Below are 11,114 nucleotides of genomic sequence, written 5' to 3'. Positions count from 1 at the left end.
GGGTAGCATATTAATGCATTTAATTAAAATATAATGCAGATTAATCTGACATTCATTGAGATGCTGAGGCAGCAGTCAGTTCTTTCCCTGTCAGTGCACTGATGAAAGACCCAAACATAAAGGCTACATTTTCCAAGGCCAAGAACTCTATCTTGCTTTCAGTCTATAAAACACTAGCTTGGCAGGGAAGAGAAAAGAGAAATATGAGTAGATTGAGAAGTCATCTCGGGGATGAATAAGAAGATCCAAAAAAGCTTTCAAGAGATTTTCTCAAGTAGCAAAGGGGGAGTTTAAAAAGATGTTTAAAGAGTGGGTTAAAATGGAAATCCATTTTATTCAAAGCAGTATAGAAAAGCTATTTACAGTATTATGTGTCAATTAATCTGATTTTTTGAAGTTCTCATCGTTTCTTAACTGTTCTTCATAAACTTTCTGTAATATGAGATGTTTCATCCCCAAATTATGATTTATTTTTTGAAATAAACAAAGTTGGAACCTTGTGGAAAAACATATTTTATTACGTAACTGAAGACCATACCAGTTGCACAAGGGAGAAGACAAATATCTGGTGTTTCTTAAGTTTTTTTAATGTTTGCTTTTACAACCTTATAATCTTGTCTATTTCTTTTTTCTTTCATTTTTTTTTTTTATTTTTTTCCTCACAAACATTTTTTATTCAATAAAATAACTAGAGTAAGAAGTTTGTCTTGAGCAAACTTGAGACACAAAGTGTTCAGGGCTACTATAGCTGAAATCAATGAGAAACAGTGGCTACCATAGCTGAAATCAATGACAAACTGTTCAGTGACTTCAGCAAGAAGAAAATCAGGCCCAAAGGCTTCTTCTATATGATCATTTATCATATTCATAAAACTGTAGCATGTAAAGATTGGATAAAATCTTATCCTTCGGTGAATTTAATTTAAATCTCTGTCTTCTGGTCCTCGCATGGTTTTGTTGCTGCAAACATAGACACCACGATGTGGTCTCCCTTCCCTCCCAGTTAAAAAAAAAAAATCTGGTTTATCTACATCTTATTTTCCTTCCTAAAATGCATTGGAAAAAAAAAAAAGTATAATGGGTAAAAGAATATTTGTAAAATGTGCAGGATCATTTCTGTTGACCCTGCATATAAATATCTATGCAAAAATTGACTTCTGTTTCTGATTTCTCTAGTTGAGGAGTTCACCTATCAAATATATACATATATATGCTGGAAATGAAAGACCTTTCTTTCTGAGTGCTGGGATAAATGTTTACCTTACAAATAGATATAGTGTAAACCTCCATTTCTTTTTAAGTTTCCTGTGTCAAATACATTTTAAGCTTCCTTTGTCAAATACTGCCACTTGCTGGTTTTATTCCATACCAGTAATTTAGTTTTATAGCTTTTGCTTAGCTGAAGTAGTGAAAAAAATATATTTTTAAAATATCGACTAATTAATATCTTTACATTTGTTTTTGATAAAAATTCAGATATAAGAAATACAGGCACAAATCCTCTTTGTTTTAGTTTATACAGTTAACATTCTATCTCTGGATATGAAAAGAGGCATTCAAGACATGTCGAAATGTCTTCAGATATGTGACAATGGAAACATGTTCCATTGACTATGGCAGACACAGAATTGTGACCCCATTTATTGTTTAGGTCCAATTTGGTCAGCAGTAACTGTAACAGTTAAGAGGAGCAGATTGTAAAAATAGCTGATAAAAAAAGCACCATAAAAACACATGTAAAGTGTTTCTCTTATAATATGCTACCAGAGGACTCTGAAGCTTAAATACATCTGATCTTTAATCTTCCAAAAACAGAAGCAAAACTCATGGTTTCTGAAAGAATATAATCATGCCTTTTATTTCTATTACACATGCAAGTGAATGTTGTGGTGTAGCTGGATGGCTTGTGAACAAGTATGCTAAATTCAGGGTGCCAGCCAAGTCAATTATTTAAATTCATGAATACTTGTTCATAAGTTTTTCTCAAATATCCAGGAAAGCTTATGTTATGCTCAGATACATACTTTATGAAATACTGCATGCTTTTCCATAGTCAGATTAGTTAGAGGCAATATAACTTCTCTGACCATGAACTTTCAAGAGTTTATGACATCTGCTGGCCCAGCAAAGGCTGAGGATATTGCCTCCGCAGAATCTGGATTCACATACCCTTCTTCCTCTCAGCTGGGACAGCGATTATATTGATATCTTTTAAAGGTGACATTTTTATTTCCTGTATATAAAATTAATCTCCAGGGAAAATTGCACCTTGCCCAATTACATTTTGAAAAAGGGTTCTGTCCCAGTTCAAACAAGAATGTACTGTTCTCTCTGGCATGTGCTAGGGCATCTGTAATTGCCAGATCATCAGAACATACATTGTTAGTCTCTTTATAACAAGAAATGCCTTGGACAGATTCTATATAAATTGGCAAAAAAAGCACAGGTTCTCTTCCAAAGTATCTTCATCCAGCCTACCTGGTGTTAATATATGTGTCCAAGGTAGGATGCTTACTGTATCTTAAATCAACCAGTGGTAATTTATGTTTGCCAGATATTTTGGGGTTTTGGACATTCTTTCTTAGTGTGTCCTCACTTTCAAAGACAGCATTTTTTAGGGGTAGCCATGGTGGGAAACAGACTAACCCACTATCTGCTATTTAGGGAAATACCTTTCACCCATCGTCTTTGTTTTTGAATAACTGTGCAATATGAATCTACTAGATAGATCTATTTGTCTTTTTTTTTTTTTTTTTTGCTATCACAAAGAATGCACTGGGGGTAAAAATATCAGTTGGAGAGTCCGGTTTGAAAAGTAGATTGTGCAATAGGATAACACACTTTTTATCCTTCTGGCTCTTTTAATGATAGACTAGAAAAATAATATTAAATAAAAATGAAAAATAATACTAGGAGCAGCTTTAGCAAGCTGCTTAAAACTTCAGAAACCATAGCTCCTTGCTCAATAGCTAGCCAACATATTAGTGGAAGAATTTTCCTAAAGGAAAATACGAAAAATCCCCTGAAGAAGCTTTCCCAAAGAAAAATGCACTCACACCAATGAGCTCCTGGTTTCCCACATAGTAGTTTTCCTTAATATCAGCATAAAGGGAAATTGGGTGTTAGTAGTTTAATCCCTTGCCTACACTGAGGAAATACTTTACCTGGAAGAGATTTCAGGCTATTATTTGTACTACAGCTGTGCCTGGAGGCTTTAGCCGAGATCAGAGACACCAGGCCACATGATTCACTGACATAAATAAAAAACAGTGCCTTCTCTGAAGACAGACAATGCGGTAGGACTGTGCCCATTTCTTAGATGCTTACTGTCAGGGCTCAGAGCATATCCCCCCTCCGGGGCACGTGGCTGCTGGTATGCAAGGCCAGCCTGTGAGGAGCAGAGCTGGTCCCTAAGGAGAAAGATCTGCTGTGGGGGAAAGTCAGAGCACTCTGTGAGGGCCCACAGCACTCATTTGATGTATGTGAGGCTGCACCTGGAAGGACACATCCCTTCCTGGGCTCTCCAGATCAAGGGGATGTTGAGAAAACAGGAGTTCAGCAGAGGGCTACTCAGATGTCCAAATGCCGTTAGTGCATGACCTATGAGCAGATGCTGAGGAATCTGGGCTTGTTTTATCTGTCGAAATGGGGGCAAGGGTTTGATCTAACAGCAACTGATAACACCTTGAAGAGAAACTACAAAAAAAAAAAAAGTTAATGCCAAAAATTCTTTGCAGTGGCAGGTGATATATATAGCAAGATGCAATGGTTGTAAATTGTCACTTGAAAAGTTGGACATTGGGGAAAAATACCAGGATGGTAACATGGCACTGGCGTGGGTTACCAGAAATGCTGGGAATCCCTATTGTGAAAGGTTCTCAAGATTTGACTAGACAAAGACGTGTTTGGTTTGTGGTAATGTTGGCAATAGTCCTGGTCTGAGCAGGAGATAGGCTGAGAGACCTTCCAGTCAACATTCTGTGGTCTTGCCCTTAGTTGACTTGCTGTTTGGAAGTGCCCACCTCTTGCTGTTACCAGTTTGGATAAGACTACTCACAAACCTAAAAGAAGGTGAGTCATAAGCAACTTCACCAGTATGACACAATCTGAGACAGGAATGGCCTTCTCTAGTCATCATGGCCTCAGCTTCCAGAGAAATGCAACAGTTCTTCTGGAGCTTTTAATCAAAGTAAAACAGTTTGGTTAGAGTAATAGTTAAAGAAAAGTCTCTGAGAAAACCAGAAGTATTGTAATATTTCAGTGGGAGATTCAGATGATTTTTTTTTTTTAACATAGATTTTTGTATTTAAAAATAATAAACCAGAAAGATAGAGTTCTTTAAACTTTCAGGTCAGATACCAAACTGCACTGAGATAGGAGGGTGTGTTCAGCAAGCTTGCCTGAGATTTGGGCTATCAGCAGACCTCCCTCAACTCATCCATGTTTTCCTAGCTGATCAGAGTCAACAGGATGGTTCAACTAGGGTGGGCTAGCTCAGTCCTGCTCTCTCCCTCGGGGTAGATTTGATGTCCTCTAATTGCTCCCTGGATTGCCTAATTCTTGTTTGATCTTTCTCCTTTAGTCACCTTTGATGTTCTGTTGTTGTTTGTTACAGGATCTCTGTTTAGGATTAAGTCATTTTAGAGAGTAAGACATTCCTGCAAAGTGAAATACAAGCAAATAAGTGCTAAAAAGAGAACAAAACCAAAATGTGTTATTTGCTCCAGGTGGCCAACTGAATTACCACGTTTGTGTTACAGTAGGAGAGAAATCAGGGGTCTTGATTTGTAGTTGAGGTTCTTGTTTCATGCCTAAATTTCAGGTCCACTCAATTGGGCTATCTTCCTATTGGCCCTTGAATTCTGGAATGGCCCATCAAAGAACAAAACAGTCTTTCCAGATGCCAGGTTTAGATAAGACTAAGCAGAACAGACAGCCTGCTCAAGAAGTAAATGGAGAAAAAAACACTACGCAAAGTAGTAGCAATGTTAGTCTCCTTTGCATGCAAATCAACACAATGGAAAATTTTCTTCAGTTACATAGGGAGTAATTATTTTCTCAATAATCCACTACCCTCCACTAATAATTTTGTCTTATATTCATCCACAAAATAGACATTAGGCTGTTTTTTTTTTCTTTGTTTGTTTGTTTTCTTTGCATAGTCTGTGGAAAGCAAAACTATTCCCATCTAGTTCAGACTGGAAGTGATGATACCTTTAAAGTATGGCTGGGTATGGGAGTTAAGTATCTATCCCTAACATTTAACTTGAAACTTTATTTAGTTGAAAGAGTTTTAGAAAATTGGTAATTTTTTTCTTTCATTTCTCTCATTGTCAGTTCTCATTCTATTTCTCTCACTATCTCTTTTTATTTTCCCTAGCAGAACAACAGCTAAAAATGGCTGGCAAGAAGTAATAAGGTTGAGAAAGGAAATTGTTCATTTTTTGTTGTAGTTTGATTGCGTTTTTTTGGTTGTTGTTGTTGTTGTATCAAAAAAAGTGATAAAAAAACCAAGTGAAATTAAAATTTTCTATTCACTTGAAATATTTTCTAGTAAAAATATATGTCATATTTCAACCTGAAACTAACTCGCTTTCTCTCTTAACTGAAAAAGTGAAAGTAAAGTAAGTACTGTAAATAGGCACCAAATGCCTTTTACCTGACCATTATATATTGAACCATTAGCACGGTGCAATACTATACTTTGCATGGTATTTTTTCAACTACACTGAAATATAATTGCATTGAAATTCAGTTAGGTAAAGTCTAATTCAGAATTTCGTGGAGAAAGAAACAGAAAAAAAGTGTCTGTTCTTTAACAGGAATCCATGAGCAAACCAACAACTGACTGGCATTTAAGTACAAAAAACTAGACCTTAAAATCAAAAATAAATCTCAGTATCATTCATAGAATCATCATGAAAAATATTCTTTCAGTATTTTAATTTGTAACTTTTGCAGAGGCACAAGGATTAAAAGGACACAGTCATTAATTCTTCATTTCAGATTTTCTTTTTCATCCTTCTCAATGTTTTCCCTGCCCTTTTTCTCCCAGGCACAGAGTTTTTAGGTCTTAGATTTAATAAACAGAGTATTAGAAGATGCTCAAGTGACTCCTAATTCAGTTTCTTAGTTTTAAGTCACAGTGCTCATTTTTTTTCCCGATTGTTACAAATTTCTGTTATTATTATATATATATTTATACTGGGGAAGGTGAAACTCAGTGGCCCAGAAGCAGAAGAGTTGTTCCTTCTTCTGGAGGCTGGAGAAGCTGGAGGAGTCATAGCAGAGAGCTGAGAGCCATGTCTCAGAGAGGATGCAAAGAAGCTTCCTGGGACTAAGGGACCTAAGAAAGGAGAATGAGATTCAAATAGTCATTGCTTAGCTTGGAAGTAAGGACATGGGAACACATGGGAACATCTGTGTAACCCTTTTCATTTCTCAACTAGCTGTTCTGAGCCTTCCCTGTAAAAAGAAAAAAATAAATAAAAAAAAATTTACGTGTTCAAAACCTGTCTTCTTCTGTTTAAAATCTTTTTTTTGTTCTTTGGAGAGCTTAACATGCGGAGAATGCCTAGGCAGATCCTCATCATAGCCAGCTCTGGACCTTGCCACAATCATGTTTCGAAGTCCTGTTCATTAAATTCATTGTTTCTCTTGACTTCAGTGAGACTGGGGGTGTATGGGAGCAGTTGGTATGTTTACAACAGATAATTTATTAGAAGAGTATTAATAATAACATAGCATATATATTTTATCTTTTATCTGTGGACTTGTTTATAATAAGCATTTTATTACGTGTATCACATCTCTTAGGAAATAGTGGGCGAAATCAATCTGAAATTTGTAAAAGCATGGTTTAGCCAGGATTTTCAAACTGAACTATGTAAGAACATTTTTCCAGGGTGTTAAGCACCTCTGTTCAGACAGCTTCTGATCATGTGTAAACAAGATGCACATGGGATGGTTTGCATGATCCTATCTATAGATAAGGTCACATCATGTGCAATGCTAGCAGCAGCACTTGAATCAGCATGTCCAATTAGAGACACAACCTTTGCCATGAATATTGATATTGCTTCTTGATTATTTACATACCTACCCTGAAAAAAAAAAAAAAAATTCTTTTTTTTGTGCTAGGCAATTTAAAGGGGATTATAACTATGCATAGTCATAATAGTAATAAGTACACAAATACACAAACTCAGCAGTTCAATTGATCATGTAATACCTGTTTCCAGACATTTTTATATACATGTATCACAATTTCACTCTTCATTTTAAATGTTGTGCATCAACTCTCTTACAATTGCTTAAAAAGAACACTCCTTTCTTTCTCAGGAAATGAAATATTCTTCCAGAAAATATGTACTCCAGACCTGCCTCCTAGTATAGACTCAGCTTAAGTTATTTTCAGAAATTGCCCTTACATGTATTCTGATAACCGTAGATGCTGAAAATGAAGAAGGGTAGAATAATGGGAAGTGAAATTCAAAAGATTAAAACCCTTTTTCCTCTCCTCTCCTCTCCTCTCCTCTCCTCTCCTCTCCTCTCCTCTCCTCTCCTCTCCTCTCCTCTCCTCTCCTCTCAAAAAGGTAACATAAAAGTAAGAAGGTGAGACAATTTGATGCCTGCCAGAACAAATTGAACAGGCTTAAATTTGTTAAATTTGCTGCTACTGCTGTTGACATGTTACTTGCCTGGGTGGAGCTGCAAAGCTAGATTTTACTATGAACACTTCTTTCTGCATTTTACTAAAAGTACCTGCCTGTGTGAGTGAATTGTGAGCTAAAAAATAAAGTTCTTTTCCTCGTACAAGAGGTATACCTGATCCATCTTTCCTTGAGAAACTTGAAGTTGTGGGGTATCAGTATATTTCATCACAGAGGATGAACTCTAAAAATGTGTCTGGGTGTATAGACATGAGAGGTGAACAGGTACTCTGTCATGTGTAGTCAAAAGAGATGAAATGCCTATTTTAACAATAAGGGTTAGACAGTACTCAAGTCAGAGCAGAGACCTTACTTTTTACCTAGGCTTACCTTGTCTGTTGGTGGAGACGTTTGTATTTGATCTGATTAAATATGAATGTGGCTCATATCTTGGGCATTCAGCTGGGCAGAGCCTCAGGGCTCTGGGGAATGGCTAGGGATTTTGTGAGCAGCACGCTCCACAATTAGGGATTATGTGCACATATGCACACACTAGTCTTTTGTGTTAATGTTACAAGGAAAAATTAAATTTATAGTTTCATGCATGTGAATAATAATTCTGTTTAAGAACAATGCCTCAGGCAATGACAACATGGGCCAGAATGAGAAAGATTTAAATGTGTAAAACTCTCAAAAACTGCCTCCATTTTGCTACTTCTCCTTAATGTGTAAATCCAGTAATAACTAGTGCACTACTGTTGTCTCTTTGTAAAAGCTATGGTCAGCAAAGAATGGAATAGAAGCAAATCTGTAAGTTAGGAGGTCGCTGAATATCTCATTCTGTATAAACTGCTATTTACTAACAGCACATTCCTCAGATCTTGTTGAATATTATGTATTTACTTACACTAATTCAAGTAACAAAACCATTTAAAATGACCACAACCAACTCATTATCATCACAAAAAATGGAGAAAAAAATGCAGCTGCTTGTACTGTTCCAATTATAAGTAGTCTCCGTGTATAAAACAATGACACTTTTTCATGACAAGTAACCACAGAGAGGACCTAAAGTAAAAGTGTTCTCTAAAGCCTAGTTTGAAGCAGTTAGTGCTGTGGTCACCCCAGTGACCCTCTCTGCCACAGCTGCTGGTGTCCCTGAAGCTGCTGCAGGTCTCACCCCCTCAACCACCCCCGGTTCACTGGGGCCTGCAGCCCCAGAGCCACTGGTGAGCCATAGCAGACAAGCATCACTGGAGGAGTCAGGAGCAAGGGACATTCTCATGTGAGGCTACGTGACCCGACCAAGAAGGTAACCTGGCCCAAGGCTCTGTTCTTCAGTGAGATGTTCATTCTTTCTTTAAATGTCAAATGAAAATTGGGTGCTTGAGCAAAATCATAGGTGCCCACAAGTATAGGTTATGCAACACACACAGTGTGTCTGGGCTGCAGAAAGAAGCTGTTAATCTACAATACCAACAGTACAGTTGGTTGCTCCTTAGATGTGCTCATGTAGAAGTGTGTGTGGCCCTAACATCTGGTGTGCAGTGGGAAACAGTTGGTTTTGGTTTTGTTTTGTTTTTAGTGAAGCATTGTTTGACTTTTCAGTGTTAAGATCTTATTTTCAGATCATAAGGAGAGGACCCATGTGAAGCTAAGATTAAAACTTTTCTTGTTGACAGCCTAAATTGTGTAGCAAAAGGAGGAAAAATTTCAGACTGAGCAGAGCCCAAAGCTTAATGCAAAAACAAGTAATAAGTGCAAGTGTTAGTATGTGAATCTCAGAAAAACAAAACGGCTTTTAATAACTTGCACTGGGCATATGTCTGCATGCTTTTTCTTCCTGGAATAGTTTTGAAACTGTGCTGCAAATGTTTCTGTCTTTTGAGTTCCTCTCTCCAGTTTTTATGCTGAAAAGAATACCCATATTTTTGATGGTCTGACTCTGTCCCATTTCCTTTGCTTTTTACTGACCCTGTGTACCTGTTCTTCAGCTTTTGATGTTTCTGTTTTGATCCTTTCCACAGACAATTTGGCTTCCCGTGATCTTTGGAAGCATTTGTGAGGAGTGACTTTCAATGTGCAGCCAGTGAACCCCAGGGAATCCACAAGTTGCTCCTAACAGTCCATGAGAGGTAGTTAAAAAAAATCAAGTCTACAGTTGGCAGGGTTGAATGTTCCATTTGAGATCAATGATTCCATTGAAAAAAGTGTCTGCAATGCAAACTCTTGCTCTAGATTTATATTTGATTTTCTCCCCAACAAGTGTTAAATGAATAACTGATTTCACATGCTCCATTCCACATCATCTCTCCCTTTATGATGGAAGTAAAACTTCTCTGTATATACGCGTGACAAAAAAGGGTTTGGAGTTGTTTGTGAATATAGTTTCTGCCTTTTTTTTTTTTTTTTTTCTGGTTTTGGTATTATTGAGGCAAATAATCTTATTTGTGATCTTAAAATTAAAATCCATGAATAACCAAAAATGATACATTGTACATGAAGAACTCGATGACATGAAGGATTAAATAAAAGGGGGAAGACTGGAGATTGCTTGGGGCTAATACAAAATTCTTGCAGTATTCTGAAACCTGATCAAAATGTAATGGTTGATCACAGGTCTAAGAGCCATTATTAAGCAGACAGGAAAGAGAAGAATATAGTCTTGAGGATATAAAAACATGTGGAAGGTTTCTGGGCAATAGCAACAGAGGGATTTAGAATAACATATAAAGGCATTGCTTGGTATATTGGGCACAGTAGGCTGAAGAAGGATTAAGTCAAAGAAAGTTCAGGAAGGATTAAGTCCACGAGCACAGAGAAAGGCCTGTTGATCACAACAATGGGCAGATAGTCTTATGAGAGTAGAAGAGTTGGCTCATGTCCCTTGGCAAAGGGATTTCTCAGAGGAAATACTAATACTTGCAGGAAACAGAAACTGGTGGTGGGCATTAACTGCTTCTGCTACCACTGATCAGTTGATTACTAAGGTAGACAACATGCTACTGTTGCGCACACCATAACGTACTAGCCCGGTGGTGTAATGAATTAGGTCTTGTTGGACATACTTGTTTCCTGGTCACTGTGCCCAGTGATGATTTTATTCCATTTTATCGGAAAGAGGTAACAAAATTACAAGCTTATATTTATAGCTAAGTATATCTTTATATTTGATATACTATGATTTGCCTGCTTACCAAGATTGAACACTGACATATTTAAGCCATTTGTCCTGGAGCTCTAAACTGCGTGTGAAGCGCTTCATACTGCGAGAACGTTATGTCATGCATTAACAGTAAATTCTGGTAGTCAGAGATAAAATCAGGAATAATTTTATAAATATATAGGTATATGTGGTGCAAAAATATTTGCTTCTTGCAAAAAAAAAAAAAAAAGCCTAATGGGAAGAAGGCAGAATCGAGTTCTAATGTGAAAAACTTTCTATTGCTTCATCAATAGCAG

This window comes from Cygnus olor, chromosome 3, assembly GCF_009769625.2.
Source record: "Cygnus olor isolate bCygOlo1 chromosome 3, bCygOlo1.pri.v2, whole genome shotgun sequence".
Lineage (NCBI taxonomy): Eukaryota > Metazoa > Chordata > Aves > Anseriformes > Anatidae > Cygnus > Cygnus olor.
Note: the sequence above shows the minus strand (reverse complement) of the source record.